A 26790-nucleotide genomic window follows, 5' to 3' on the forward strand; every position below is an offset into this window, starting at 1 on the left:
AGCATCATTTTGAGGTCGGTAACAACTCTCACCATGTTACTTTAGCATCATTTTGAGGATAGTAGCAACTCTCACTCCATGACTTTAGCATCAATTTTTAGGTTTTAAGCAACTCTCACTACATTACTGTCAGCATCATTTTGAGCATCCTAGTAACTCTCACTACATCACTGTCGCATCATTTCTTAGGTTCGGAGCAACTCTCATTACATCACTTTAGCATCATTTTTAAATTAGTAGCAACTGTCATTACATCACTTGAGCATCATTTTGAGGTTCGTAGCAACTCTCACCACATCAGTGTAACATCATTTTGAGGTTAGTAGCAACTCTCACTACATCACTGAAGAATCATTTTGAGAATAGTTGAAACTCTCACTACATCACTGTAGCCTTATTTTGAGTTTAGCAGAAACTCTCACTACATTACTGTCAGCATCAATTTGAGGTTTTTAGCAACTCTCACCACATCACTGGAGCATCATTTCTTAGGGTAGTAGCAACTCTTACTACATCACTGAAGCATCATTTTGAGGATAGTAGTAACTCTTACTACACCACTGTCGAATCATTTAAAGGTTCGGAGCAATTCTCACTACATTACTGTCAGCATCATTTTGAGGTTCGTAGAACTCTCACCACATCACTGGAGCATCCTTTCTTAGGTTAGTAGCAACTCTCATGACATCACTATCAGCATCATTTTGAGGTTAGTCGCAACTCTCACTACATTATTGTGGCATCATTTTGAGGTTTTTCGCAACTCTCACTACATCACTGTAGCATCATTTGTTTGGTTAGTGGCAATTCTTATTACATCACTGTAGCATCATTTGAGCATCGTAGCAACTCTCACGACATTACTGTTGCATCATCTTGCGGTTTTTAGCAACTCTCACCACATCACTGCAGCATCATTTCTTAGGTTTTTAGCAACTCTCACTACATCACTGTAGCATCATTTTTAGGTGAGTTGCAACTCTCAATACATTACTGTAATCATCATTTTGAGGTTTTTAGCAACTCTCACCACATCACTGGAGCATCATTTCTTAGGTTAGTAGCAACTCTCATTACATCACTGTCAGCATCATTTTGAGGATTTTTGAAACTCCCACTTCATGAGTGTCAGCATCATTTTGAGATTAGTAGCAACTCTCACTACATCACTATCAGCATCATTTTGAGGTTGGTAGCAACTCTCACTACATCACTGTAGCATTATTTTGAGTTAACAGAAACTCACACTACATTACTGTCAGTATCATTTTTAGGTTCTTAGCAACTCTCACTAAATGACTTTAGCATCATTTTGAGGTTCGTAGCAGCTCTCATGACATCACTTTGGCATCATTTTGAGATTAGTTGCAACTCTCACCACATCACTGTGGCATCATTTCTTAGGTTAGTAGCAAGTCTCATTCCATCACTTTGGCATCATTTTGAGGTTTGTAGCAACTCTCACTACATTACTGTAGCTTTATTTTGAGTTAAGCAGAAACTGTCACTACACTCCTGTCAGTATCATTTTTAGGGTTTTAGCAAGTCTCACTTCATTACTTACAGCATCATTTTGAGATTTTTAGCAACTCTCACTACATCACTGTAGCATCATTCATAGATTTTAAGCAACTCTCACTACATCACTGTAGCATCATTTGGAGGTTTGTAGCAACTCTCACTACATCACTGTAGCATCATTTGGAGGATAGTAGCAACTCTCACTAAATGACTGTCAGCATCATTTTAAGGTTTCAAGCAACTCTTACTGCATCACTGGAGCATGATTTTGAGGTTCGTAGCAACTCTCACTACATCACTGTAGCATCATTTTGAGGTTTTTCGCAACTCTCACCACATCACTGTCAGCATCCTTTTGAGGTTTTTAGCAACTCTCACTACATTACTGTAGCATCATTTTGAGGTTTTTCGCAACTCTCACCACATCACTGTCAGCATCCTTTTGAGGTTTTTCGCAACTCTCACCACATCACTGTCACCATCATTTTGAGGTTTGTAGCAACTCTCACTTCATCACTTTCAGCATCATTTTGAGGATAGTAGCAACTCTCACTACATCACTGAAGCATCATTTTGGAGGATAGTAGCAACTCTAACGACATCACTGTAAGCATCATTTTTAGGTTAGTAGCAACTCTCACGACATCACTCTAGCATCATTTTGAGGTCGGTAACAACTCTCACCACATCACTGGAGCATCATTTCTTAGGTACATAGCAACTTTCACATGAAAGTTGATGAGTTGATGAAAGTTGATGAAGTTGGACCATTGGTCAGCCACAATGATGCATGACCACAAATAGTGGCCTGGGTCTTGATGAAGCTCACATCACTGTCAGCATCATTTTCAGGTTTTTAGCAAGGATACTACATTACTGTCAGTATCCTTTTGAGGTTTTTAGCAACTCTATCTACATGACTGTCACCATCATTTTGAGGTTTGTAGCAACTCTCACGACATCACTTTCGCATCATTTTGAGATTAGTAGCAACTCTCACCATGTTACTTTAGCATCATTTTGAGGATAGTAGCAACTCTCACTCCATGACTTTAGCATCAATTTTTAGGTTTTAAGCAACTCTCACTACATTACTGTCAGCATCATTTTGAGCATCCTAGTAACTCTCACTACATCACTGTCGCATCATTTCTTAGGTTCGGAGCAACTCTCATTACATCACTTTAGCATCATTTTTAAATTAGTAGCAACTGTCATTACATCACTTGAGCATCATTTTGAGGTTCGTAGAACTCTCACCACATCAGTGTAACATCATTTTGAGGTTAGTAGCAACTCTCACTACATCACTGAAGAATCATTTTGAGAATAGTTGAAACTCTCACTACATCACTGTAGCCTTATTTTGAGTTTAGCAGAAACTCTCACTACATTACTGTCAGCATCATTTTGAGGTTCGTAGCAACTCTCACTACATCACTGTAGCATCATTTTGAGGTTTTTCGCAACTCTCACTACATTACTGTAGCATCATTTTGAGGTTTTTCGCAACTCTCACTACATCACTGTAGCATCATTTTGAGGTTCGTAGCAACTCTCACTACATTACTGACAGCATCATTTTGAGGTTTTTAGCAATTCTCACTACATTACTGTAGCATCATTTTGAGGTTTTAAGCAACTCTCACTACATTACTGTAGCATCATTTTGAGGTTTTTAGCAACTCTCACCACATCACTGAAGAATCATTTTGAGATTTTTAGCAACTCTTACTACATCACTGTAGCATCATTTTGAGGAAAGTAGCAACTCTCACTTCATGACTGTCAGCATCATTTTAAGGTTTGAAGCAACTCTCACTACATCACTGGAGCATCATTTTGAGGTTTTTAGCAACTCTCACAACATCACTGAAGCATCATTTTGAGATTTTTAGCAACTCTTACGACATCACTGTAGCATCATTTTGAGCTTCGTAGCAACTCTCACTAAATCACTGTTGCATCATTTCTTAGGTTTGTAGCAATTCTTTTTACATCACTGGAGCATCATTTCTTAGATTAGTAGCAACTCTCACTACATTACTGGAGCATCATATTGAGGTTCGTAGTGTCACGTCCCCATGATCACGGGCATGGGGGCGTTGCATTATTTTTGACTTCCTTCCCTTCTCAGGTTCGAGCTTCATGGGGCGGAGCTGCTGACTAATTGGGAGCACCTGGGCCCGGCGTCTCCCAGCTATAAAGCAGGCGATCAACCTGGCCGGTTGTCTCTCGCTCACTCCTCCTGGCCCACGTCGGAGCAATGGTTGTGTTTCTTGAGTTATGTCTTGTTTAGTTCTCTGCATCCATCACACCGCACACATACACCCCCTGTACACTCATGCACACACTCGCACTCACCACTGACACTACTGATAACCACACTCCACTGTACGTTATGGTTTGCCTTGTGTTGATTTTGCGTTACTAATAATAAATTATTAGTTGTGTGTCACGTTTAGTCTGCGTCTCCCTCCTTCGATGTCACGATTTCTGAGCCGGGTCGTGACAGAAGCAAATCTCACCACATCACTGTCGCATTATTTTGAGATTTTAAGCAACTCTCACTACATCACTGTAGCATCATTTGGAGGATAGTAGCAACTCTCACTACATGACTGTCAGCATCATTTTAAGGTTTTAAGCAACTCTCAGTACATCACTGGAGCATCATTTTGAGGTTCATCGAAACTCTCACTACATCACTGTAGCATCATTTTGAGGATAGTAGCAACTCTCACCACATCACTTTCGCATCATTTATTAGGTTAGAAGCAACTCTCATGACATCACTTTCGCATCTTTTTGAAATTAGTAGATACTCTCATTACATCACTGTCAGTATCATTTTGAGTTCATTATTATCATTGAGGTTATTCGAATCTTTCACTGCATTACTGTTAGCATTATTTTGATTTCATTAGCAATTCTTACGACATCTCTGTCGCATTATTTTGAGGTTATTAGCAACTCTTCCTACATCCCTGTAGCATTGTTTTTGAGGTCGTTAGCAACTCTTCCTGCATCACTGTAGCATTTTTTGAGGTTATTCGCAAATCTTACGACATCACTCTCAGCATCATTTTGAGATCATTAGTAACTTTAATTACATCACTGTAGCATCTTTTTGAGGTTCGTAGCAAATATTACTACAAGACTGTCAGCATCACTTTGAGGTTATTCGAAACTTTCACTACATTACTGTCAGCATCACTTTGAGTTTGTTAGCAATCCTTAGAACATCACTGTAGCATCATTTTGAGTTCATTAGGAATTCTTACGACATTATTGTAATCATCATATTGAGGTTTTTCGCAACTCTCACAACATTACCATCAGCATCATTCTTTAATTCATTAACAATTCTTCCTACATCACTGTAGCATCATTTTGAGTTTATTAGCAATCTTTACGACCTCACTGTAGCATCATTTTGAGGTTCGTAGCAACTATTACTACAATAATGTCAGTATTATTTTGAGTTTATTAGCAATTCTTACGACATCACTTTCGCATTATTTTGAGTTTTTTAGCAACTCTTACTACATCACCGTCAGCATCATTTTGAGTTCATTTGCAATTCTTCTGACATCACTGTCGCATCATTTTGAGTTCATTAGCAATTCTTACGACATCACTGTCACATCATTTTGAGTTCATTAGCAATTCTTACGACATCACTGTCGCATCATTTTGACGTTATTAGCAACTATTACTACATTACTGTCAGCATCACTGAGTTTATTAGCATCTATCACCACGTGACTGTTAGCATCGTTTTGAGTTCAATAGCAATTCTTACGACATCACTGTCATCATCATTTTTAGGTTACTCGCAGCTCTAACCACATGACTGTCAGCATCACTTTGAGGTTATTCGAAACTTTCACTGCATTACTGTTAGTATCATTTTGAGTTTATTAGCAATTCTTACGACATCACAGTAGCATTATTTTGAGTTTCGTAGCAACTCTTACTACATGACTGTCAGCATCACTTTGAGGTTGTTAAAAACACTGACTACATTACTTTAAGCACCAGTGAGTTTATTAGCAACTATCACTACATTACTGTTAGCATCATCTTGAGTTCATGAGCAATTCTGATGACATCACTTTCAGCATCATTTTGAGGTTATTACCAATTCTTCTGACATCACTGTCGCATTATTTTGAAGTTGTTAGCAACTCTTACTACATTACTGTTGCATTATTTTAAGCAACTCTTTCTAACTGACTGTCAGCATCACTTTGAGGTTGTTCGAAACACTTACTACATTACTTTAAGCATCAATGAGTTAATTAGCAACTATCACTACATTACTGTTAGCATCATTTTGAGTTCATTAGCAATTCTTCCGACATCACTGTCGCAATATTTTGAGGTTCGTAGCAACTTTTACTACATTACTGTCAGCATCACTTTTAGGTTATTCAAAACTTTCACTCCATTACTGTTAGCATCATTTTGAGTTCATTAGCAATTCTTACTACATCACTGTCGCATCATTTTGAGATCATTAGCAATTCTTCCGACATCACTATCGCATTATTTTGAGGTTCGTAGCAACTCTTTCTACTTTACTGTTGCATTATTTTGAAGTTATTAGCAGCTCTTACTACATTACTGTCAGCATCATTTTGAGTTCATTAGCAATTCTTACTACATTACTGTTGCATTATTTTGAGGTTAGTAGCAACTCTTACTACATGACTGTCAGCATCACTTTGAGGTTGTTCGAAACACTTACTACATTACTGTAAGCATCACTGAGTTTATTAGCAACTATCACTACATTACTGTTAGCATCATTTTGAGTTTATTAGCAATTCTTACGACATCACTGTATTATCAATTTGAGGTTAGTTTCAACTTTTCCAAAATTACCGTCAGCATCATTTTGAGTTCATTAGCAATTCTTACTACATCACTGTCGCATCATTTTGAGATCATTAGCAATTCTTCCGACATCACTATCGCATTATTTTGAGGTTCGTAGCAACTCTTTCTACTTTACTGTTGCATTATTTTGACGTTATTAGCAGCTCTTACTACATTACTGTCAGCATCATTTTGAGTTCATTAGCAATTCTTACTACATTACTGTTGCATTATTTTGAGGTTAGTAGCAACTCTTACTACATGACTGTCAGCATCACTTTGAGGTTGTTCGAAACACTTACTACATTACTGTAAGCATCACTGAGTTTATTAGCAACTATCACTACATTACTGTTAGCATCATTTTGAGTTTATTAGCAATTCTTACGACATCACTGTATTATCAATTTGAGGTTAGTTTCAACTTTTCCAAAATTACCGTCAGCATCATTTTGAGTTCATTAGCAATTCTTCCGACATCACTGTTGCATTATTTTGAGATTATTAGCAATTCTTCCGACATCATTGTCGCATTATTTTGAAGTTCATACAAACTCTTACTACATGACTGTCAGCATTACTTTGAGGTTATTCGAAACTTTCACAACATTACTTTTAGCATCATTTTGAGTTCATTAGCAATTCTAATGCGGCTCGAGGCCACGCTGGTTCACCGAGCGACAAGGTGAGCCTTGAAAACGGCATCGGCCGAGCTTCCCAGGCTTTGGATACCCTGGTGAATTCCCCAAATGTGGGAGTCTCAACTGCATAATTTCTGACAGTGGGGGACTGCGTCCGCGCTCTCCCCTGTGATCGTGTGAAAAAAGGAAAGAAAGAAAGAAAGGCCGACGACGGCGGCAACAACGGTGACCGCCTGTCCCAGCCAGTTGGTGGTCTCCTCTTGTGCTGGCCAGCCTGAGGAGACCGCGGAGGACGTAGCCTCGATGAGCTCCCAGTATCTCTCACACCTTCCAGCCCTAAATGAAGAGGGCAGGGTTTCTGCCACATTTAGTTGAGGGTCATGGTATCTGACAAGCCCTGGGCTCAGGACAATACATCCACGGCTCGTCTTCGCAGTAAGTGGAATGATACCAGAGAATTCATGCGTGGGACGAGATCAACTTGGAAAACCCCGACTCCAGGATGAGTCGCTGGCTTGTGGCTTTGAACACCGCTTTGTTTTACTTTGAGTCGCCCCACTAGCATAGCAGGGTGAAGGCACCGATTGCCTTTGCTTTGGATAGCAGTGGGGACAACCAGTGTGCCAGATGTAGTGTTTATGGCACTGCATTTTGTGTCGCCACCCAAAATGTTGCAGTTCCTGCCCACAGCCGCGGCCGGGATTGGCTGTACCGGGGGTGCTGGCTCTCACGTCGGGTGGCTGACAGGCATCGCTTCTCGGCCTTTTGGCTAAGATCAAGTGTAGTATCTGTTCTTATCAGTTTAATATCTGGTACGGTCCCTATCCGGGAACCATATATTAAATTGCTTTTTGGAACAGCGAGATGGAACGGGAGCTTGCTCCGTCCTTTCCACGCATCAACCTGGTATTGCAGTGTTTCCAGGAGTGGTGCAATGCCCCGCATTTCTCGTCGGAAATAAAACAAGCCTCCACCAGGCACTCGCTCACCTGCTCCACCCAAAGCCGGACCAGGGTTCTCCTCCTGCACTGCAGCTTTTCCTCAGCCTGCGGCCGCAATGGCCTTCCTGGAACAGTGCGGGCCCCTCCCCTTTTGTCAGGAGCAAATCCCGTGCTCTTCAGGCCAACTCTCGAGTGCTGCACATGAGGCCGGGGCTGGATTTCTGCCGCTGGGCGTCAAGTTGTGGCTCCGTTTGCACTCCAGATAAGGATGGAGGTCCGCTGACGGCACTGCTCTCGGAGCCTTTCCCAAAAGGCTTTGGAATGCACTCTGAAAGACCTGAACCTTCAATGTGCCTGAGCTTCCCGGGCTTGGGATATCCGACATCCGGCATCGTTGTGAGAAACAAAGGGGGCTGCGCACGCGGCAGATTGGCACAAGGTAGGAAAGATCAGGCGCTGTGTCGGCCTCCCTGCCTGTCAGTCAGAAGGCTGTGTCCCTGGAGCTCATGTCTGTTCCTAAGCTCAGCGAGTCATACTTACCTGGCAGGGGAGATACCATGATCAGCAAGGTGGTTCTCCCCGGGTGAGGCTCAGCCATTGCACTGGGGCTGTGCTGACCCTGGTGAATTCCCCAAATGTGGGAATCTCAACTGCATAATTTCTGACAGTGGGGGACTGCGTCCGCGCTCTCCCCTGTGATCGTGTGAAAAAAGGAAAGAAAGAAAGAAAGGCCGACCACGGCGGCAACAACAACAACGGTGACCGCCTGTCCCGGCCAGTTGGCGGTCTCCTCTTGTGCTGGCCAGCCTGAGGAGACCGCGGAGGACGTAGCCTCGATGAGCTCCCAGTATCTCTCACACCTTCCAGCCCTAAATGAAGAGGGCAGGGTTTCTGCCACATTTAGTTGAGGGTCATGGTATCTGACAAGCCCTGAGCTCAGGACAATACATCCACGGCTCGTCTTCGCAGTAAGTGGAATGATACCAGAGAATTCATGCGTGGGAGGAGATCAACTTGGAAAACCCCGACTCCAGGATGAGTCGCTGGCTTGTGGCTTTGAACACCGCTTTGTTTTACTTTGAGTCGCCCCACTAGCATAGCAGGGTGAAGGCACCGATTGCCTTTGCTTTGGATAGCAGTGGGGACAACCAGTGTGCCAGATGTAGTGTTTATGGCACTGCATTTTGTGTCGCCACCCAAAATGTTGCAGTTCCTGCCCACAGCCGCGGCCGGGATTGGCTGTACCGGGGGTGCTGGCTCTCACGTCGGGTGGCTGACAGGCATTGCTTCTCGGCCTTTTGGCTAAGATCAAGTGTAGTATCTGTTCTTATCAGTTTAATATCTGGTACGTTCCCTATCCGGGAACCATATATTAAATTGCTTTTTGGAACAGGGAGATGGAACGGGAGCTTGCTCCGTCCTTTCCACGCATCAACCTGGTATTGCAGTGTTTCCAGGAGTGGTGCAATGCCCCGCATTTCTCGTCGGAAATAAAACAAGCCTCCGCCAGGCACTCGCTCACCTGCTCCACCCAAAGCCGGACCAGGGTTCTCCTCCTGCACTGCAGCTTTTCCTCAGCCTGCGGCCGCAATGGCCTTCCAGGAACAGTGCGGGCCCCTCCCCTTTTGTCAGGCGCAAATCCCGTGCTCTTCAGGCCAACTCTCGAGTGCTGCACATGAGGCCGGGGCTGGATTTCCGCCCGCGCTGCCGCTGGGCGTCAAGTTGTGGCTCCGTTTGCACTCCAGATAAGGATGGAGGTCCGCTGACGGCACTGCTCTCTGAGCCTTTCCCAAAAGGCTTTGGAATGCACTCTGAAAGACCTGAACCTTCAATGTGCCTGAGCTTCCCGGGCTTGGGATATCCGACATCCGGCATCGTTGTGAGAAACAAAGGGGGCTGCGCACGCGGCAGATTGGCACAAGGTAGGAAAGATCAGGCGCTGTGTCGGCCTCCCTGCCTGTCAGTCAGAAGGCTGTGTCCCTGGAGCTCATGTCTGTTCCTAAGCTCAGCGAGTCATACTTACCTGGCAGGGGAGATACCATGATCAGCAAGGTGGTTCTCCCCGGGTGAGGCTCAGCCATTGCACTGGGGCTGTGCTGACCCTGGTGAATTCCCCAAATGTGGGAATCTCAACTGCATAATTTCTGACAGTGGGGGACTGCGTCCGCGCTCTCCCCTGTGATCGTGTGAAAAAAGGAAAGAAAGAAAGAAAGGCCGACCACGGCGGCAACAACAACAACGGTGACCGCCTGTCCCGGCCAGTTGGCGGTCTCCTCTTGTGCTGGCCAGCCTGAGGAGACCGCGGAGGACGTAGCCTCGATGAGCTCCCAGTATCTCTCACACCTTCCAGCCCTAAATGAAGAGGGCAGGGTTTCTGCCACATTTAGTTGAGGGTCATGGTATCTGACAAGCCCTGAGCTCAGGACAATACATCCACGGCTCGTCTTCGCAGTAAGTGGAATGATACCAGAGAATTCATGCGTGGGAGGAGATCAACTTGGAAAACCCCGACTCCAGGATGAGTCGCTGGCTTGTGGCTTTGAACACCGCTTTGTTTTACTTTGAGTCGCCCCACTAGCATAGCAGGGTGAAGGCACCGATTGCCTTTGCTTTGGATAGCAGTGGGGACAACCAGTGTGCCAGATGTAGTGTTTATGGCACTGCATTTTGTGTCGCCACCCAAAATGTTGCAGTTCCTGCCCACAGCCGCGGCCGGGATTGGCTGTACCGGGGGTGCTGGCTCTCACGTCGGGTGGTTGACAGGCATCGCTTCTCGGCCTTTTGGCTAAGATCAAGTGTAGTATCTGTTCTTATCAGTTTAATATCTGGTACGTTTCCTATCCGCGAACCATATATTAAATTGCCCATGGAACAGGGAGATGGAACGGGAGCTTGCTCCGTCCTTTCCACGCATCAACCTGGTATTGCAGTGTTTCCAGGAGTGGTGCAATGCCCCGCATTTCTCGTCGGAAATAAAACAAGCCTCCGCCAGGCACTCGCTCACCTGCTCCACCCAAAGCCGGACCAGGGTTCTCCTCCTGCACTGCAGCTTTTCCTCAGCCTGCGGCCGCAATGGCCTTCCAGGAACAGTGCGGGTCCCTCCCCTTTTGTCAGGAGCAAATCCCGTGCTCTTCAGGCCAACTCTCGAGTGCTGCACATGAGGCCGGGGCTGGATTTCCGCCCGCGCTGCCGCTGGGCGTCAAGTTGTGGCTCCGTTTGCACTCCAGATAAGGATGGAGGTCCACTGACGGCACTGCTCTCGGAGCCTTTCCCAAAAGTCTTTGGAATGCACTCTGAAAGACCTGAACCTTCAATGTGCCTGAGCTTCCCGGGCTTGGGATATCCGACATCCGGCATCGTTGTGAGAAACAAAGGGGGCTGCGCACGCGGCAGATTGGCACAAGGTAGGAAAGATCAGGCGCTGTGTCGGCCTCCCTGCCTGTCAGTCAGAAGGCTGTGTCCCTGGAGCTCATGTCTGTTCCTAAGCTCAGCGAGTCATACTTACCTGGCAGGGGAGATACCATGATCAGCAAGGTGGTTCTCCCCGGGTGAGGCTCAGCCATTGCACTGGGGCTGTGCTGACCCTGGTGAATTCCCCAAATGTGGGAATCTCAACTGCATAATTTCTGACAGTGGGGGACTGCGTCCGCGCTCTCCCCTGTGATCGTGTGAAAAAAGGAAAGAAAGAAAGAAAGGCCGACCACGGCGGCAACAACAACAACGGTGACCGCCTGTCCCGGCCAGTTGGCGGTCTCCTCTTGTGCTGGCCAGCCTGAGGAGACCGCGGAGGACGTAGCCTCGATGAGCTCCCAGTATCTCTCACACCTTCCAGCCCTAAATGAAGAGGGCAGGGTTTCTGCCACATTTAGTTGAGGGTCATGGTATCTGACAAGCCCTGAGCTCAGGACAATACATCCACGGCTCGTCTTCGCAGTAAGTGGAATGATACCAGAGAATTCATGCGTGGGAGGAGATCAACTTGGAAAACCCCGACTCCAGGATGAGTCGCTGGCTTGTGGCTTTGAACACCGCTTTGTTTTACTTTGAGTCGCCCCACTAGCATAGCAGGGTGAAGGCACCGATTGCCTTTGCTTTGGATAGCAGTGGGGACAACCAGTGTGCCAGATGTAGTGTTTATGGCACTGCATTTTGTGTCGCCACCCAAAATGTTGCAGTTCCTGCCCACAGCCGCGGCCGGGATTGGCTGTACCGGGGGTGCTGGCTCTCACGTCGGGTGGCTGACAGGCATCGCTTCTCGGCCTTTTGGCTAAGATCAAGTGTAGTATCTGTTCTTATCAGTTTAATATCTGGTACGTTCCCTATCCGGGAACCATATATTAAATTGCTTTTTGGAACAGGGAGATGGAACGGGAGCTTGCTCCGTCCTTTCCACGCATCAACCTGGTATTGCAGTGTTTCCAGGAGTGGTGCAATGCCCCGCATTTCTCGTCGGAAATAAAACAAGCCTCCGCCAGGCACTCGCTCACCTGCTCCACCCAAAGCCGGACCAGGGTTCTCCTCCTGCACTGCAGCTTTTCCTCAGCCTGCGGCCGCAATGGCCTTCCAGGAACAGTGCGGGCCCCTCCCCTTTTGTCAGGCGCAAATCCCGTGCTCTTCAGGCCAACTCTCGAGTGCTGCACATGAGGCCGGGGCTGGATTTCCGCCCGCGCTGCCGCTGGGCGTCAAGTTGTGGCTCCGTTTGCACTCCAGATAAGGATGGAGGTCCGCTGACGGCACTGCTCTCGGAGCCTTTCCCAAAAGGCTTTGGAATGCACTCTGAAAGACCTGAACCTTCAATGTGCCTGAGCTTCCCGGGCTTGGGATATCCGACATCCGGCATCGTTGTGAGAAACAAAGGGGGCTGCGCACGCGGCAGATTGGCACAAGGTAGGAAAGATCAGGCGCTGTGTCGGCCTCCCTGCCTGTCAGTCAGAAGGCTGTGTCCCTGGAGCTCATGTCTGTTCCTAAGCTCAGCGAGTCATACTTACCTGGCAGGGGAGATACCATGATCAGCAAGGTGGTTCTCCCCGGGTGAGGCTCAGCCATTGCACTGGGGCTGTGCTGACCCTGGTGAATTCCCCAAATGTGGGAATCTCAACTGCATAATTTCTGACAGTGGGGGACTGCGTCCGCGCTCTCCCCTGTGATCGTGTGAAAAAAGGAAAGAAAGAAAGAAAGGCCGACCACGGCGGCAACAACAACAACGGTGACCGCCTGTCCCGGCCAGTTGGCGGTCTCCTCTTGTGCTGGCCAGCCTGAGGAGACCGCGGAGGACGTAGCCTCGATGAGCTCCCAGTATCTCTCACACCTTCCAGCCCTAAATGAAGAGGGCAGGGTTTCTGCCACATTTAGTTGAGGGTCATGGTATCTGACAAGCCCTGAGCTCAGGACAATACATCCACGGCTCGTCTTCGCAGTAAGTGGAATGATACCAGAGAATTCATGCGTGGGAGGAGATCAACTTGGAAAACCCCGACTCCAGGATGAGTCGCTGGCTTGTGGCTTTGAACACCGCTTTGTTTTACTTTGAGTCGCCCCACTAGCATAGCAGGGTGAAGGCACCGATTGCCTTTGCTTTGGATAGCAGTGGGGACAACCAGTGTGCCAGATGTAGTGTTTATGGCACTGCATTTTGTGTCGCCACCCAAAATGTTGCAGTTCCTGCCCACAGCCGCGGCCGGGATTGGCTGTACCGGGGGTGCTGGCTCTCACGTCGGGTGGCTGACAGGCATCGCTTCTCGGCCTTTTGGCTAAGATCAAGTGTAGTATCTGTTCTTATCAGTTTAATATCTGGTACGTTCCCTATCCGGGAACCATATATTAAATTGCTTTTTGGAACAGGGAGATGGAACGGGAGCTTGCTCCGTCCTTTCCACGCATCAACCTGGTATTGCAGTGTTTCCAGGAGTGGTGCAATGCCCCGCATTTCTCGTCGGAAATAAAACAAGCCTCCGCCAGGCACTCGCTCACCTGCTCCACCCAAAGCCGGACCAGGGTTCTCCTCCTGCACTGCAGCTTTTCCTCAGCCTGCGGCCGCAATGGCCTTCCAGGAACAGTGCGGGCCCCTCCCCTTTTGTCAGGCGCAAATCCCGTGCTCTTCAGGCCAACTCTCGAGTGCTGCACATGAGGCCGGGGCTGGATTTCCGCCCGCGCTGCCGCTGGGCGTCAAGTTGTGGCTCCGTTTGCACTCCAGATAAGGATGGAGGTCCGCTGACGGCACTGCTCTCGGAGCCTTTCCCAAAAGGCTTTGGAATGCACTCTGAAAGACCTGAACCTTCAATGTGCCTGAGCTTCCCGGGCTTGGGATATCCGACATCCGGCATCGTTGTGAGAAACAAAGGGGGCTGCGCACGCGGCAGATTGGCACAAGGTAGGAAAGATCAGGCGCTGTGTCGGCCTCCCTGCCTGTCAGTCAGAAGGCTGTGTCCCTGGAGCTCATGTCTGTTCCTAAGCTCAGCGAGTCATACTTACCTGGCAGGGGAGATACCATGATCAGCAAGGTGGTTCTCCCCGGGTGAGGCTCAGCCATTGCACTGGGGCTGTGCTGACCCTGGTGAATTCCCCAAATGTGGGAATCTCAACTGCATAATTTCTGACAGTGGGGGACTGCGTCCGCGCTCTCCCCTGTGATCGTGTGAAAAAAGGAAAGAAAGAAAGAAAGGCCGACCACGGCGGCAACAACAACAACGGTGACCGCCTGTCCCGGCCAGTTGGCGGTCTCCTCTTGTGCTGGCCAGCCTGAGGAGACCGCGGAGGACGTAGCCTCGATGAGCTCCCAGTATCTCTCACACCTTCCAGCCCTAAATGAAGAGGGCAGGGTTTCTGCCACATTTAGTTGAGGGTCATGGTATCTGACAAGCCCTGAGCTCAGGACAATACATCCACGGCTCGTCTTCGCAGTAAGTGGAATGATACCAGAGAATTCATGCGTGGGAGGAGATCAACTTGGAAAACCCCGACTCCAGGATGAGTCGCTGGCTTGTGGCTTTGAACACCGCTTTGTTTTACTTTGAGTCGCCCCACTAGCATAGCAGGGTGAAGGCACCGATTGCCTTTGCTTTGGATAGCAGTGGGGACAACCAGTGTGCCAGATGTAGTGTTTATGGCACTGCATTTTGTGTCGCCACCCAAAATGTTGCAGTTCCTGCCCACAGCCGCGGCCGGGATTGGCTGTACCGGGGGTGCTGGCTCTCACGTCGGGTGGCTGACAGGCATCGCTTCTCGGCCTTTTGGCTAAGATCAAGTGTAGTATCTGTTCTTATCAGTTTAATATCTGGTACGTTCCCTATCCGGGAACCATATATTAAATTGCTTTTTGGAACAGGGAGATGGAACGGGAGCTTGCTCCGTCCTTTCCACGCATCAACCTGGTATTGCAGTGTTTCCAGGAGTGGTGCAATGCCCCGCATTTCTCGTCGGAAATAAAACAAGCCTCCGCCAGGCACTCGCTCACCTGCTCCACCCAAAGCCGGACCAGGGTTCTCCTCCTGCACTGCAGCTTTTCCTCAGCCTGCGGCCGCAATGGCCTTCCAGGAACAGTGCGGGCCCCTCCCCTTTTGTCAGGCGCAAATCCCGTGCTCTTCAGGCCAACTCTCGAGTGCTGCACATGAGGCCGGGGCTGGATTTCCGCCCGCGCTGCCGCTGGGCGTCAAGTTGTGGCTCCGTTTGCACTCCAGATAAGGATGGAGGTCCGCTGACGGCACTGCTCTCGGAGCCTTTCCCAAAAGGCTTTGGAATGCACTCTGAAAGACCTGAACCTTCAATGTGCCTGAGCTTCCCGGGCTTGGGATATCCGACATCCGGCATCGTTGTGAGAAACAAAGGGGGCTGCGCACGCGGCAGATTGGCACAAGGTAGGAAAGATCAGGCGCTGTGTCGGCCTCCCTGCCTGTCAGTCAGAAGGCTGTGTCCCTGGAGCTCATGTCTGTTCCTAAGCTCAGCGAGTCATACTTACCTGGCAGGGGAGATACCATGATCAGCAAGGTGGTTCTCCCCGGGTGAGGCTCAGCCATTGCACTGGGGCTGTGCTGACCCTGGTGAATTCCCCAAATGTGGGAATCTCAACTGCATAATTTCTGACAGTGGGGGACTGCGTCCGCGCTCTCCCCTGTGATCGTGTGAAAAAAGGAAAGAAAGAAAGAAAGGCCGACCACGGCGGCAACAACAACAACGGTGACCGCCTGTCCCGGCCAGTTGGCGGTCTCCTCTTGTGCTGGCCAGCCTGAGGAGACCGCGGAGGACGTAGCCTCGATGAGCTCCCAGTATCTCTCACACCTTCCAGCCCTAAATGAAGAGGGCAGGGTTTCTGCCACATTTAGTTGAGGGTCATGGTATCTGACAAGCCCTGAGCTCAGGACAATACATCCACGGCTCGTCTTCGCAGTAAGTGGAATGATACCAGAGAATTCATGCGTGGGAGGAGATCAACTTGGAAAACCCCGACTCCAGGATGAGTCGCTGGCTTGTGGCTTTGAACACCGCTTTGTTTTACTTTGAGTCGCCCCACTAGCATAGCAGGGTGAAGGCACCGATTGCCTTTGCTTTGGATAGCAGTGGGGACAACCAGTGTGCCAGATGTAGTGTTTATGGCACTGCATTTTGTGTCGCCACCCAAAATGTTGCAGTTCCTGCCCACAGCCGCGGCCGGGATTGGCTGTACCGGGGGTGCTGGCTCTCACGTCGGGTGGCTGACAGGCATCGCTTCTCGGCCTTTTGGCTAAGATCAAGTGTAGTATCTGTTCTTATCAGTTTAATATCTGGTACGTTCCCTATCCGGGAACCATATATTAAATTGCTTTTTGGAACAGGGAGATGGAACGGGAGCTTGCTCCGTCCTTTCCACGCATCAACCTGGTATTGCAGTGTTTCCAGGAGTGGTGCAATGCCCCGCATTTCTCGTCGGAAATAAAACAAGCCTCCGTCAGGCACTCGCTCACCTGCTCCACCCAAAGCCGGACCAGGGTTCTCCTCCTGCACTGCAGCTTTTCCTCAGCCTGCGGCCGCAATGGCCTTCCAGGAACAGTGCGGGCCCCTCCCCTTTTGTCAGGCGCAAATCCCGTGCTCTTCAGGCCAACTCTCGAGTGCTGCACATGAGGCCGGGGCTGGATTTCCGCCCGCGCTGCCGCTGGGCGTCAAGTTGTGGCTCCGTTTGCACTCCAGATAAGGATGGAGGTCCGCTGACGGCACTGCTCTCTGAGCCTTTCCCAAAAGGCTTTGGAATGCACTCTGAAAGACCTGAACCTTCAATGTGCCTGAGCTTCCCGGGCTTGGGATATCCGACATCCGGCATCGTTGTGAGAAACAAAGGGGGCTGCGCACGCGGCAGATTGGCACAAGGTAGGAAAGATCAGGCGCTGTGTCGGCCTCCCTGCCTGTCAGTCAGAAGGCTGTGTCCCTGGAGCTCATGTCTGTTCCTAAGCTCAGCGAGTCATACTTACCTGGCAGGGGAGATACCATGATCAGCAAGGTGGTTCTCCCCGGGTGAGGCTCAGCCATTGCACTGGGGCTGTGCTGACCCTGGTGAATTCCCCAAATGTGGGAATCTCAACTGCATAATTTCTGACAGTGGGGGACTGCGTCCGCGCTCTCCCCTGTGATCGTGTGAAAAAAGGAAAGAAAGAAAGAAAGGCCGACCACGGCGGCAACAACAACAACGGTGACCGCCTGTCCCGGCCAGTTGGCGGTCTCCTCTTGTGCTGGCCAGCCTGAGGAGACCGCGGAGGACGTAGCCTCGATGAGCTCCCAGTATCTCTCACACCTTCCAGCCCTAAATGAAGAGGGCAGGGTTTCTGCCACATTTAGTTGAGGGTCATGGTATCTGACAAGCCCTGAGCTCAGGACAATACATCCACGGCTCGTCTTCGCAGTAAGTGGAATGATACCAGAGAATTCATGCGTGGGAGGAGATCAACTTGGAAAACCCCGACTCCAGGATGAGTCGCTGGCTTGTGGCTTTGAACACCGCTTTGTTTTACTTTGAGTCGCCCCACTAGCATAGCAGGGTGAAGGCACCGATTGCCTTTGCTTTGGATAGCAGTGGGGACAACCAGTGTGCCAGATGTAGTGTTTATGGCACTGCATTTTGTGTCGCCACCCAAAATGTTGCAGTTCCTGCCCACAGCCGCGGCCGGGATTGGCTGTACCGGGGGTGCTGGCTCTCACGTCGGGTGGTTGACAGGCATCGCTTCTCGGCCTTTTGGCTAAGATCAAGTGTAGTATCTGTTCTTATCAGTTTAATATCTGGTACGTTCCCTATCCGCGAACCATATATTAAATTGCCCATGGAACAGGGAGATGGAACGGGAGCTTGCTCCGTCCTTTCCACGCATCAACCTGGTATTGCAGTGTTTCCAGGAGTGGTGCAATGCCCCGCATTTCTCGTCGGAAATAAAACAAGCCTCCGCCAGGCACTCGCTCACCTGCTCCACCCAAAGCCGGACCAGGGTTCTCCTCCTGCACTGCAGCTTTTCCTCAGCCTGCGGCCGCAATGGCCTTCCAGGAACAGTGCGGGTCCCTCCCCTTTTGTCAGGAGCAAATCCCGTGCTCTTCAGGCCAACTCTCGAGTGCTGCACATGAGGCCGGGGCTGGATTTCCGCCCGCGCTGCCGCTGGGCGTCAAGTTGTGGCTCCGTTTGCACTCCAGATAAGGATGGAGGTCCACTGACGGCACTGCTCTCGGAGCCTTTCCCAAAAGTCTTTGGAATGCACTCTGAAAGACCTGAACCTTCAATGTGCCTGAGCTTCCCGGGCTTGGGATATCCGACATCCGGCATCGTTGTGAGAAACAAAGGGGGCTGCGCACGCGGCAGATTGGCACAAGGTAGGAAAGATCAGGCGCTGTGTCGGCCTCCCTGCCTGTCAGTCAGAAGGCTGTGTCCCTGGAGCTCATGTCTGTTCCTAAGCTCAGCGAGTCATACTTACCTGGCAGGGGAGATACCATGATCAGCAAGGTGGTTCTCCCCGGGTGAGGCTCAGCCATTGCACTGGGGCTGTGCTGACCCTGGTGAATTCCCCAAATGTGGGAATCTCAACTGCATAATTTCTGACAGTGGGGGACTGCGTCCGCGCTCTCCCCTGTGATCGTGTGAAAAAAGGAAAGAAAGAAAGAAAGGCCGACCACGGCGGCAACAACAACAACGGTGACCGCCTGTCCCGGCCAGTTGGCGGTCTCCTCTTGTGCTGGCCAGCCTGAGGAGACCGCGGAGGACGTAGCCTCGATGAGCTCCCAGTATCTCTCACACCTTCCAGCCCTAAATGAAGAGGGCAGGGTTTCTGCCACATTTAGTTGAGGGTCATGGTATCTGACAAGCCCTGAGCTCAGGACAATACATCCACGGCTCGTCTTCGCAGTAAGTGGAATGATACCAGAGAATTCATGCGTGGGAGGAGATCAACTTGGAAAACCCCGACTCCAGGATGAGTCGCTGGCTTGTGGCTTTGAACACCGCTTTGTTTTACTTTGAGTCGCCCCACTAGCATAGCAGGGTGAAGGCACCGATTGCCTTTGCTTTGGATAGCAGTGGGGACAACCAGTGTGCCAGATGTAGTGTTTATGGCACTGCATTTTGTGTCGCCACCCAAAATGTTGCAGTTCCTGCCCACAGCCGCGGCCGGGATTGGCTGTACCGGGGGTGCTGGCTCTCACGTCGGGTGGCTGACAGGCATCGCTTCTCGGCCTTTTGGCTAAGATCAAGTGTAGTATCTGTTCTTATCAGTTTAATATCTGGTACGTTCCCTATCCGGGAACCATATATTAAATTGCTTTTTGGAACAGGGAGATGGAACGGGAGCTTGCTCCGTCCTTTCCACGCATCAACCTGGTATTGCAGTGTTTCCAGGAGTGGTGCAATGCCCCGCATTTCTCGTCGGAAATAAAACAAGCCTCCGCCAGGCACTCGCTCACCTGCTCCACCCAAAGCCGGACCAGGGTTCTCCTCCTGCACTGCAGCTTTTCCTCAGCCTGCGGCCGCAATGGCCTTCCAGGAACAGTGCGGGCTCCTCCCCTTTTGTCAGGCGCAAATCCCGTGCTCTTCAGGCCAACTCTCGAGTGCTGCACATGAGGCCGGGGCTGGATTTCCGCCCGCGCTGCCGCTGGGCGTCAAGTTGTGGCTCCGTTTGCACTCCAGATAAGGATGGAGGTCCGCTGACGGCACTGCTCTCGGAGCCTTTCCCAAAAGGCTTTGGAATGCACTCTGAAAGACCTGAACCTTCAATGTGCCTGAGCTTCCCGGGCTTGGGATATCCGACATCCGGCATCGTTGTGAGAAACAAAGGGGGCTGCGCACGCGGCAGATTGGCACAAGGTAGGAAAGATCAGGCGCTGTGTCGGCCTCCCTGCCTGTCAGTCAGAAGGCTGTGTCCCTGGAGCTCATGTCTGTTCCTAAGCTCAGCGAGTCATACTTACCTGGCAGGGGAGATACCATGATCAGCAAGGTGGTTCTCCCCGGGTGAGGCTCAGCCATTGCACTGGGGCTGTGCTGACCCTGGTGAATTCCCCAAATGTGGGAATCTCAACTGCATAATTTCTGACAGTGGGGGACTGCGTCCGCGCTCTCCCCTGTGATCGTGTGAAAAAAGGAAAGAAAGAAAGAAAGGCCGACCACGGCGGCAACAACAACAACGGTGACCGCCTGTCCCGGCCAGTTGGCGGTCTCCTCTTGTGCTGGCCAGCCTGAGGAGACCGCGGAGGACGTAGCCTCGATGAGCTCCCAGTATCTCTCACACCTTCCAGCCCTAAATGAAGAGGGCAGGGTTTCTGCCACATTTAGTTGAGGGTCATGGTATCTGACAAGCCCTGAGCTCAGGACAATACATCCACGGCTCGTCTTCGCAGTAAGTGGAATGATACCAGAGAATTCATGCGTGGGAGGAGATCAACTTGGAAAACCCCGACTCCAGGATGAGTCGCTGGCTTGTGGCTTTGAACACCGCTTTGTTTTACTTTGAGTCGCCCCACTAGCATAGCAGGGTGAAGGCACCGATTGCCTTTGCTTTGGATAGCAGTGGGGACAACCAGTGTGCCAGATGTAGTGTTTATGGCACTGCATTTTGTGTCGCCACCCAAAATGTTGCAGTTCCTGCCCACAGCCGCGGCCGGGATTGGCTGTACCGGGGGTGCTGGCTCTCACGTCGGGTGGCTGACAGGCATCGCTTCTCGGCCTTTTGGCTAAGATCAAGTGTAGTATCTGTTCTTATCAGTTTAATATCTGGTACGTTCCCTATGCGGGAACCATATATTAAATTGCTTTTTGGAACAGGGAGATGGAACGGGAGCTTGCTCCGTCCTTTCCACGCATCAACCTGGTATTGCAGTGTTTCCAGGAGTGGTGCAATGCCCCGCATTTCTCGTCGGAAATAAAACAAGCCTCCGCCAGGCACTCGCTCACCTGCTCCACCCAAAGCCGGACCAGGGTTCTCCTCCTGTACTGCAGCTTTTCCTCAGCCTGCGGCCGCAATGGCCTTCCAGGAACAGTGCGGGCCCCTCCCCTTTTGTCAGGCGCAAATCCCGTGCTCTTCAGGCCAACTCTCGAGTGCTGCACATGAGGCCGGGGCTGGATTTCCGCCCGCGCTGCCGCTGGGCGTCAAGTTGTGGCTCCGTTTGCACTCCAGATAAGGATGGAGGTCCGCTGACGGCACTGCTCTCTGAGCCTTTCCCAAAAGGCTTTGGAATGCACTCTGAAAGACCTGAACCTTCAATGTGCCTGAGCTTCCCGGGCTTGGGATATCCGACATCCGGCATCGTTGTGAGAAACAAAGGGGGCTGCGCACGCGGCAGATTGGCACAAGGTAGGAAAGATCAGGCGCTGTGTCGGCCTCCCTGCCTGTCAGTCAGAAGGCTGTGTCCCTGGAGCTCATGTCTGTTCCTAAGCTCAGCGAGTCATACTTACCTGGCAGGGGAGATACCATGATCAGCAAGGTGGTTCTCCCCGGGTGAGGCTCAGCCATTGCACTGGGGCTGTGCTGACCCTGGTGAATTCCCCAAATGTGGGAATCTCAACTGCATAATTTCTGACAGTGGGGGACTGCGTCCGCGCTCTCCCCTGTGATCGTGTGAAAAAAGGAAAGAAAGAAAGAAAGGCCGACCACGGCGGCAACAACAACAACGGTGACCGCCTGTCCCGGCCAGTTGGCGGTCTCCTCTTGTGCTGGCCAGCCTGAGGAGACCGCGGAGGACGTAGCCTCGATGAGCTCCCAGTATCTCTCACACCTTCCAGCCCTAAATGAAGAGGGCAGGGTTTCTGCCACATTTAGTTGAGGGTCATGGTATCTGACAAGCCCTGAGCTCAGGACAATACATCCACGGCTCGTCTTCGCAGTAAGTGGAATGATACCAGAGAATTCATGCGTGGGAGGAGATCAACTTGGAAAACCCCGACTCCAGGATGAGTCGCTGGCTTGTGGCTTTGAACACCGCTTTGTTTTACTTTGAGTCGCCCCACTAGCATAGCAGGGTGAAGGCACCGATTGCCTTTGCTTTGGATAGCAGTGGGGACAACCAGTGTGCCAGATGTAGTGTTTATGGCACTGCATTTTGTGTCGCCACCCAAAATGTTGCAGTTCCTGCCCACAGCCGCGGCCGGGATTGGCTGTACCGGGGGTGCTGGCTCTCACGTCGGGTGGCTGACAGGCATCGCTTCTCGGCCTTTTGGCTAAGATCAAGTGTAGTATCTGTTCTTATCAGTTTAATATCTGGTACGTTCCCTATGCGGGAACCATATATTAAATTGCTTTTTGGAACAGGGAGATGGAACGGGAGCTTGCTCCGTCCTTTCCACGCATCAACCTGGTATTGCAGTGTTTCCAGGAGTGGTGCAATGCCCCGCATTTCTCGTCGGAAATAAAACAAGCCTCCGCCAGGCACTCGCTCACCTGCTCCACCCAAAGCCGGACCAGGGTTCTCCTCCTGCACTGCAGCTTTTCCTCAGCCTGCGGCCGCAATGGCCTTCCAGGAACAGTGCGGGCCCCTCCCCTTTTGTCAGGCGCAAATCCCGTGCTCTTCAGGCCAACTCTCGAGTGCTGCACATGAGGCCGGGGCTGGATTTCCGCCCGCGCTGCCGCTGGGCGTCAAGTTGTGGCTCCGTTTGCACTCCAGATAAGGATGGAGGTCCGCTGACGGCACTGCTCTCTGAGCCTTTCCCAAAAGGCTTTGGAATGCACTCTGAAAGACCTGAACCTTCAATGTGCCTGAGCTTCCCGGGCTTGGGATATCCGACATCCGGCATCGTTGTGAGAAACAAAGGGGGCTGCGCACGCGGCAGATTGGCACAAGGTAGGAAAGATCAGGCGCTGTGTCGGCCTCCCTGCCTGTCAGTCAGAAGGCTGTGTCCCTGGAGCTCATGTCTGTTCCTAAGCTCAGCGAGTCATACTTACCTGGCAGGGGAGATACCATGATCAGCAAGGTGGTTCTCCCCGGGTGAGGCTCAGCCATTGCACTGGGGCTGTGCTGACCCTGGTGAATTCCCCAAATGTGGGAATCTCAACTGCATAATTTCTGACAGTGGGGGACTGCGTCCGCGCTCTCCCCTGTGATCGTGTGAAAAAAGGAAAGAAAGAAAGAAAGGCCGACCACGGCGGCAACAACAACAACGGTGACCGCCTGTCCCGGCCAGTTGGCGGTCTCCTCTTGTGCTGGCCAGCCTGAGGAGACCGCGGAGGACGTAGCCTCGATGAGCTCCCAGTATCTCTCACACCTTCCAGCCCTAAATGAAGAGGGCAGGGTTTCTGCCACATTTAGTTGAGGGTCATGGTATCTGACAAGCCCTGAGCTCAGGACAATACATCCACGGCTCGTCTTCGCAGTAAGTGGAATGATACCAGAGAATTCATGCGTGGGAGGAGATCAACTTGGAAAACCCCGACTCCAGGATGAGTCGCTGGCTTGTGGCTTTGAACACCGCTTTGTTTTACTTTGAGTCGCCCCACTAGCATAGCAGGGTGAAGGCACCGATTGCCTTTGCTTTGGATAGCAGTGGGGACAACCAGTGTGCCAGATGTAGTGTTTATGGCACTGCATTTTGTGTCGCCACCCAAAATGTTGCAGTTCCTGCCCACAGCCGCGGCCGGGATTGGCTGTACCGGGGGTGCTGGCTCTCACGTCGGGTGGTTGACAGGCATCGCTTCTCGGCCTTTTGGCTAAGATCAAGTGTAGTATCTGTTCTTATCAGTTTAATATCTGGTACGTTCCCTATCCGCGAACCATATATTAAATTGCCCATGGAACAGGGAGATGGAACGGGAGCTTGCTCCGTCCTTTCCACGCATCAACCTGGTATTGCAGTGTTTCCAGGAGTGGTGCAATGCCCCGCATTTCTCGTCGGAAATAAAACAAGCCTCCGCCAGGCACTCGCTCACCTGCTCCACCCAAAGCCGGACCAGGGTTCTCCTCCTGCACTGCAGCTTTTCCTCAGCCTGCGGCCGCAATGGCCTTCCAGGAACAGTGCGGGCCCCTCCCCTTTTGTCAGGCGCAAATCCCGTGCTCTTCAGGCCAACTCTCGAGTGCTGCACATGAGGCCGGGGCTGGATTTCCGCCCGCGCTGCCGCTGGGCGTCAAGTTGTGGCTCCGTTTGCACTCCAGATAAGGATGGAGGTCCGCTGACGGCACTGCTCTCTGAGCCTTTCCCAAAAGGCTTTGGAATGCACTCTGAAAGACCTGAACCTTCAATGTGCCTGAGCTTCCCGGGCTTGGGATATCCGACATCCGGCATCGTTGTGAGAAACAAAGGGGGCTGCGCACGCGGCAGATTGGCACAAGGTAGGAAAGATCAGGCGCTGTGTCGGCCTCCCTGCCTGTCAGTCAGAAGGCTGTGTCCCTGGAGCTGATGTCTGTTCCTAAGCTCAGCGAGTCATACTTACCTGGCAGGGGAGATACCATGATCAGCAAGGTGGTTCTCCCCGGGTGAGGCTCAGCCATTGCACTGGGGCTGTGCTGACCCTGGTGAATTCCCCAAATGTGGGAATCTCAACTGCATAATTTCTGACAGTGGGGGACTGCGTCCGCGCTCTCCCCTGTGATCGTGTGAAAAAAGGAAAGAAAGAAAGAAAGGCCGACCACGGCGGCAACAACAACAACGGTGACCGCCTGTCCCGGCCAGTTGGCGGTCTCCTCTTGTGCTGGCCAGCCTGAGGAGACCGCGGAGGACGTAGCCTCGATGAGCTCCCAGTATCTCTCACACCTTCCAGCCCTAAATGAAGAGGGCAGGGTTTCTGCCACATTTAGTTGAGGGTCATGGTATCTGACAAGCCCTGAGCTCAGGACAATACATCCACGGCTCGTCTTCGCAGTAAGTGGAATGATACCAGAGAATTCATGCGTGGGAGGAGATCAACTTGGAAAACCCCGACTCCAGGATGAGTCGCTGGCTTGTGGCTTTGAACACCGCTTTGTTTTACTTTGAGTCGCCCCACTAGCATAGCAGGGTGAAGGCACCGATTGCCTTTGCTTTGGATAGCAGTGGGGACAACCAGTGTGCCAGATGTAGTGTTTATGGCACTGCATTTTGTGTCGCCACCCAAAATGTTGCAGTTCCTGCCCACAGCCGCGGCCGGGATTGGCTGTACCGGGGGTGCTGGCTCTCACGTCGGGTGGTTGACAGGCATCGCTTCTCGGCCTTTTGGCTAAGATCAAGTGTAGTATCTGTTCTTATCAGTTTAATATCTGGTACGTTCCCTATCCGCGAACCATATATTAAATTGCCCATGGAACAGGGAGATGGAACGGGAGCTTGCTCCGTCCTTTCCACGCATCAACCTGGTATTGCAGTGTTTCCAGGAGTGGTGCAATGCCCCGCATTTCTCGTCGGAAATAAAACAAGCCTCCGCCAGGCACTCGCTCACCTGCTCCACCCAAAGCCGGACCAGGGTTCTCCTCCTGCACTGCAGCTTTTCCTCAGCCTGCGGCCGCAATGGCCTTCCAGGAACAGTGCGGGTCCCTCCCCTTTTGTCAGGAGCAAATCCCGTGCTCTTCAGGCCAACTCTCGAGTGCTGCACATGAGGCCGGGGCTGGATTTCCGCCCGCGCTGCCGCTGGGCGTCAAGTTGTGGCTCCGTTTGCACTCCAGATAAGGATGGAGGTCCACTGACGGCACTGCTCTCGGAGCCTTTCCCAAAAGACTTTGGAATGCACTCTGAAAGACCTGAACCTTCAATGTGCCTGAGCTTCCCGGGCTTGGGATATCCGACATCCGGCATCGTTGTGAGAAACAAAGGGGGCTGCGCACGCGGCAGATTGGCACAAGGTAGGAAAGATCAGGCGCTGTGTCGGCCTCCCTGCCTGTCAGTCAGAAGGCTGTGTCCCTGGAGCTGATGTCTGTTCCTAAGCTCAGCGAGTCATACTTACCTGGCAGGGGAGATACCATGATCAGCAAGGTGGTTCTCCCCGGGTGAGGCTCAGCCATTGCACTGGGGCTGTGCTGACCCTGGTGAATTCCCCAAATGTGGGAATCTCAACTGCATAATTTCTGACAGTGGGGGACTGCGTCCGCGCTCTCCCCTGTGATCGTGTGAAAAAAGGAAAGAAAGAAAGAAAGGCCGACCACGGCGGCAACAACAACAACGGTGACCGCCTGTCCCGGCCAGTTGGCGGTCTCCTCTTGTGCTGGCCAGCCTGAGGAGACCGCGGAGGACGTAGCCTCGATGAGCTCCCAGTATCTCTCACACCTTCCAGCCCTAAATGAAGAGGGCAGGGTTTCTGCCACATTTAGTTGAGGGTCATGGTATCTGACAAGCCCTGAGCTCAGGACAATACATCCACGGCTCGTCTTCGCAGTAAGTGGAATGATACCAGAGAATTCATGCGTGGGAGGAGATC

General features: G+C 50.9%; 26 non-coding genes across 26 annotated transcripts; all 26 read left to right on the forward strand.

Annotated features, from left to right (window-relative positions):
* Positions 1-7795: 7795 nt before the first annotated feature.
* Positions 7796-7986, forward strand: LOC147271176 (U2 spliceosomal RNA). Its single transcript, XR_015116464.1, has one exon. It is a non-coding gene; the product is annotated as a U2 spliceosomal RNA (small nuclear RNA).
* A 533-nt stretch (positions 7987-8519) lies between these two features.
* LOC147271177 (U1 spliceosomal RNA) lies at positions 8520-8683 on the forward strand. Its single transcript, XR_015116531.1, has one exon. It is a non-coding gene; the product is annotated as a U1 spliceosomal RNA (small nuclear RNA).
* A 586-nt stretch (positions 8684-9269) lies between these two features.
* LOC147271178 (U2 spliceosomal RNA) lies at positions 9270-9460 on the forward strand. The gene has a single exon (XR_015117198.1). It is a non-coding gene; the product is annotated as a U2 spliceosomal RNA (small nuclear RNA).
* A 542-nt stretch (positions 9461-10002) lies between these two features.
* On the forward strand, positions 10003-10166 carry LOC147271179 (U1 spliceosomal RNA). Its single transcript, XR_015116534.1, has one exon. It is a non-coding gene; the product is annotated as a U1 spliceosomal RNA (small nuclear RNA).
* Positions 10167-10752: 586 nt separating this feature from the next.
* Positions 10753-10942, forward strand: LOC147271180 (U2 spliceosomal RNA). Its single transcript, XR_015116513.1, has one exon. It is a non-coding gene; the product is annotated as a U2 spliceosomal RNA (small nuclear RNA).
* A 542-nt stretch (positions 10943-11484) lies between these two features.
* Positions 11485-11648, forward strand: LOC147271181 (U1 spliceosomal RNA). The gene has a single exon (XR_015116538.1). It is a non-coding gene; the product is annotated as a U1 spliceosomal RNA (small nuclear RNA).
* Positions 11649-12234: 586 nt separating this feature from the next.
* LOC147271182 (U2 spliceosomal RNA) lies at positions 12235-12425 on the forward strand. The gene has a single exon (XR_015117126.1). It is a non-coding gene; the product is annotated as a U2 spliceosomal RNA (small nuclear RNA).
* Positions 12426-12967: 542 nt separating this feature from the next.
* LOC147271183 (U1 spliceosomal RNA) lies at positions 12968-13131 on the forward strand. The gene has a single exon (XR_015116539.1). It is a non-coding gene; the product is annotated as a U1 spliceosomal RNA (small nuclear RNA).
* Positions 13132-13717: 586 nt separating this feature from the next.
* Positions 13718-13908, forward strand: LOC147271184 (U2 spliceosomal RNA). The gene has a single exon (XR_015117132.1). It is a non-coding gene; the product is annotated as a U2 spliceosomal RNA (small nuclear RNA).
* Positions 13909-14450: 542 nt separating this feature from the next.
* On the forward strand, positions 14451-14614 carry LOC147271185 (U1 spliceosomal RNA). The gene has a single exon (XR_015116540.1). It is a non-coding gene; the product is annotated as a U1 spliceosomal RNA (small nuclear RNA).
* Positions 14615-15200: 586 nt separating this feature from the next.
* On the forward strand, positions 15201-15391 carry LOC147271186 (U2 spliceosomal RNA). Its single transcript, XR_015117134.1, has one exon. It is a non-coding gene; the product is annotated as a U2 spliceosomal RNA (small nuclear RNA).
* A 542-nt stretch (positions 15392-15933) lies between these two features.
* Positions 15934-16097, forward strand: LOC147271187 (U1 spliceosomal RNA). The gene has a single exon (XR_015116543.1). It is a non-coding gene; the product is annotated as a U1 spliceosomal RNA (small nuclear RNA).
* A 586-nt stretch (positions 16098-16683) lies between these two features.
* LOC147271188 (U2 spliceosomal RNA) lies at positions 16684-16874 on the forward strand. The gene has a single exon (XR_015117135.1). It is a non-coding gene; the product is annotated as a U2 spliceosomal RNA (small nuclear RNA).
* Positions 16875-17416: 542 nt separating this feature from the next.
* Positions 17417-17580, forward strand: LOC147271189 (U1 spliceosomal RNA). The gene has a single exon (XR_015116544.1). It is a non-coding gene; the product is annotated as a U1 spliceosomal RNA (small nuclear RNA).
* Positions 17581-18166: 586 nt separating this feature from the next.
* Positions 18167-18356, forward strand: LOC147271190 (U2 spliceosomal RNA). The gene has a single exon (XR_015116505.1). It is a non-coding gene; the product is annotated as a U2 spliceosomal RNA (small nuclear RNA).
* Positions 18357-18898: 542 nt separating this feature from the next.
* On the forward strand, positions 18899-19062 carry LOC147271191 (U1 spliceosomal RNA). The gene has a single exon (XR_015116545.1). It is a non-coding gene; the product is annotated as a U1 spliceosomal RNA (small nuclear RNA).
* Positions 19063-19648: 586 nt separating this feature from the next.
* On the forward strand, positions 19649-19839 carry LOC147271192 (U2 spliceosomal RNA). Its single transcript, XR_015117136.1, has one exon. It is a non-coding gene; the product is annotated as a U2 spliceosomal RNA (small nuclear RNA).
* Positions 19840-20381: 542 nt separating this feature from the next.
* Positions 20382-20545, forward strand: LOC147271193 (U1 spliceosomal RNA). The gene has a single exon (XR_015116547.1). It is a non-coding gene; the product is annotated as a U1 spliceosomal RNA (small nuclear RNA).
* A 586-nt stretch (positions 20546-21131) lies between these two features.
* On the forward strand, positions 21132-21322 carry LOC147271194 (U2 spliceosomal RNA). Its single transcript, XR_015117216.1, has one exon. It is a non-coding gene; the product is annotated as a U2 spliceosomal RNA (small nuclear RNA).
* Positions 21323-21864: 542 nt separating this feature from the next.
* Positions 21865-22028, forward strand: LOC147271195 (U1 spliceosomal RNA). Its single transcript, XR_015116550.1, has one exon. It is a non-coding gene; the product is annotated as a U1 spliceosomal RNA (small nuclear RNA).
* A 586-nt stretch (positions 22029-22614) lies between these two features.
* LOC147271196 (U2 spliceosomal RNA) lies at positions 22615-22805 on the forward strand. Its single transcript, XR_015117221.1, has one exon. It is a non-coding gene; the product is annotated as a U2 spliceosomal RNA (small nuclear RNA).
* Positions 22806-23347: 542 nt separating this feature from the next.
* Positions 23348-23511, forward strand: LOC147271197 (U1 spliceosomal RNA). The gene has a single exon (XR_015116552.1). It is a non-coding gene; the product is annotated as a U1 spliceosomal RNA (small nuclear RNA).
* A 586-nt stretch (positions 23512-24097) lies between these two features.
* On the forward strand, positions 24098-24287 carry LOC147271198 (U2 spliceosomal RNA). The gene has a single exon (XR_015116508.1). It is a non-coding gene; the product is annotated as a U2 spliceosomal RNA (small nuclear RNA).
* Positions 24288-24829: 542 nt separating this feature from the next.
* On the forward strand, positions 24830-24993 carry LOC147271199 (U1 spliceosomal RNA). The gene has a single exon (XR_015116553.1). It is a non-coding gene; the product is annotated as a U1 spliceosomal RNA (small nuclear RNA).
* A 586-nt stretch (positions 24994-25579) lies between these two features.
* On the forward strand, positions 25580-25769 carry LOC147271200 (U2 spliceosomal RNA). Its single transcript, XR_015116509.1, has one exon. It is a non-coding gene; the product is annotated as a U2 spliceosomal RNA (small nuclear RNA).
* Positions 25770-26311: 542 nt separating this feature from the next.
* On the forward strand, positions 26312-26475 carry LOC147271201 (U1 spliceosomal RNA). The gene has a single exon (XR_015116556.1). It is a non-coding gene; the product is annotated as a U1 spliceosomal RNA (small nuclear RNA).
* Positions 26476-26790: the final 315 nt, after the last annotated feature.

This window comes from Aulostomus chinensis, chromosome 1, assembly GCF_037954235.1.
Source record: "Aulostomus chinensis isolate RoL2024-O1b breed Wild chromosome 1, RoL_Achi_v1.0, whole genome shotgun sequence".
Classification (NCBI taxonomy): Eukaryota; Metazoa; Chordata; class Actinopteri; order Syngnathiformes; family Aulostomidae; genus Aulostomus; species Aulostomus chinensis.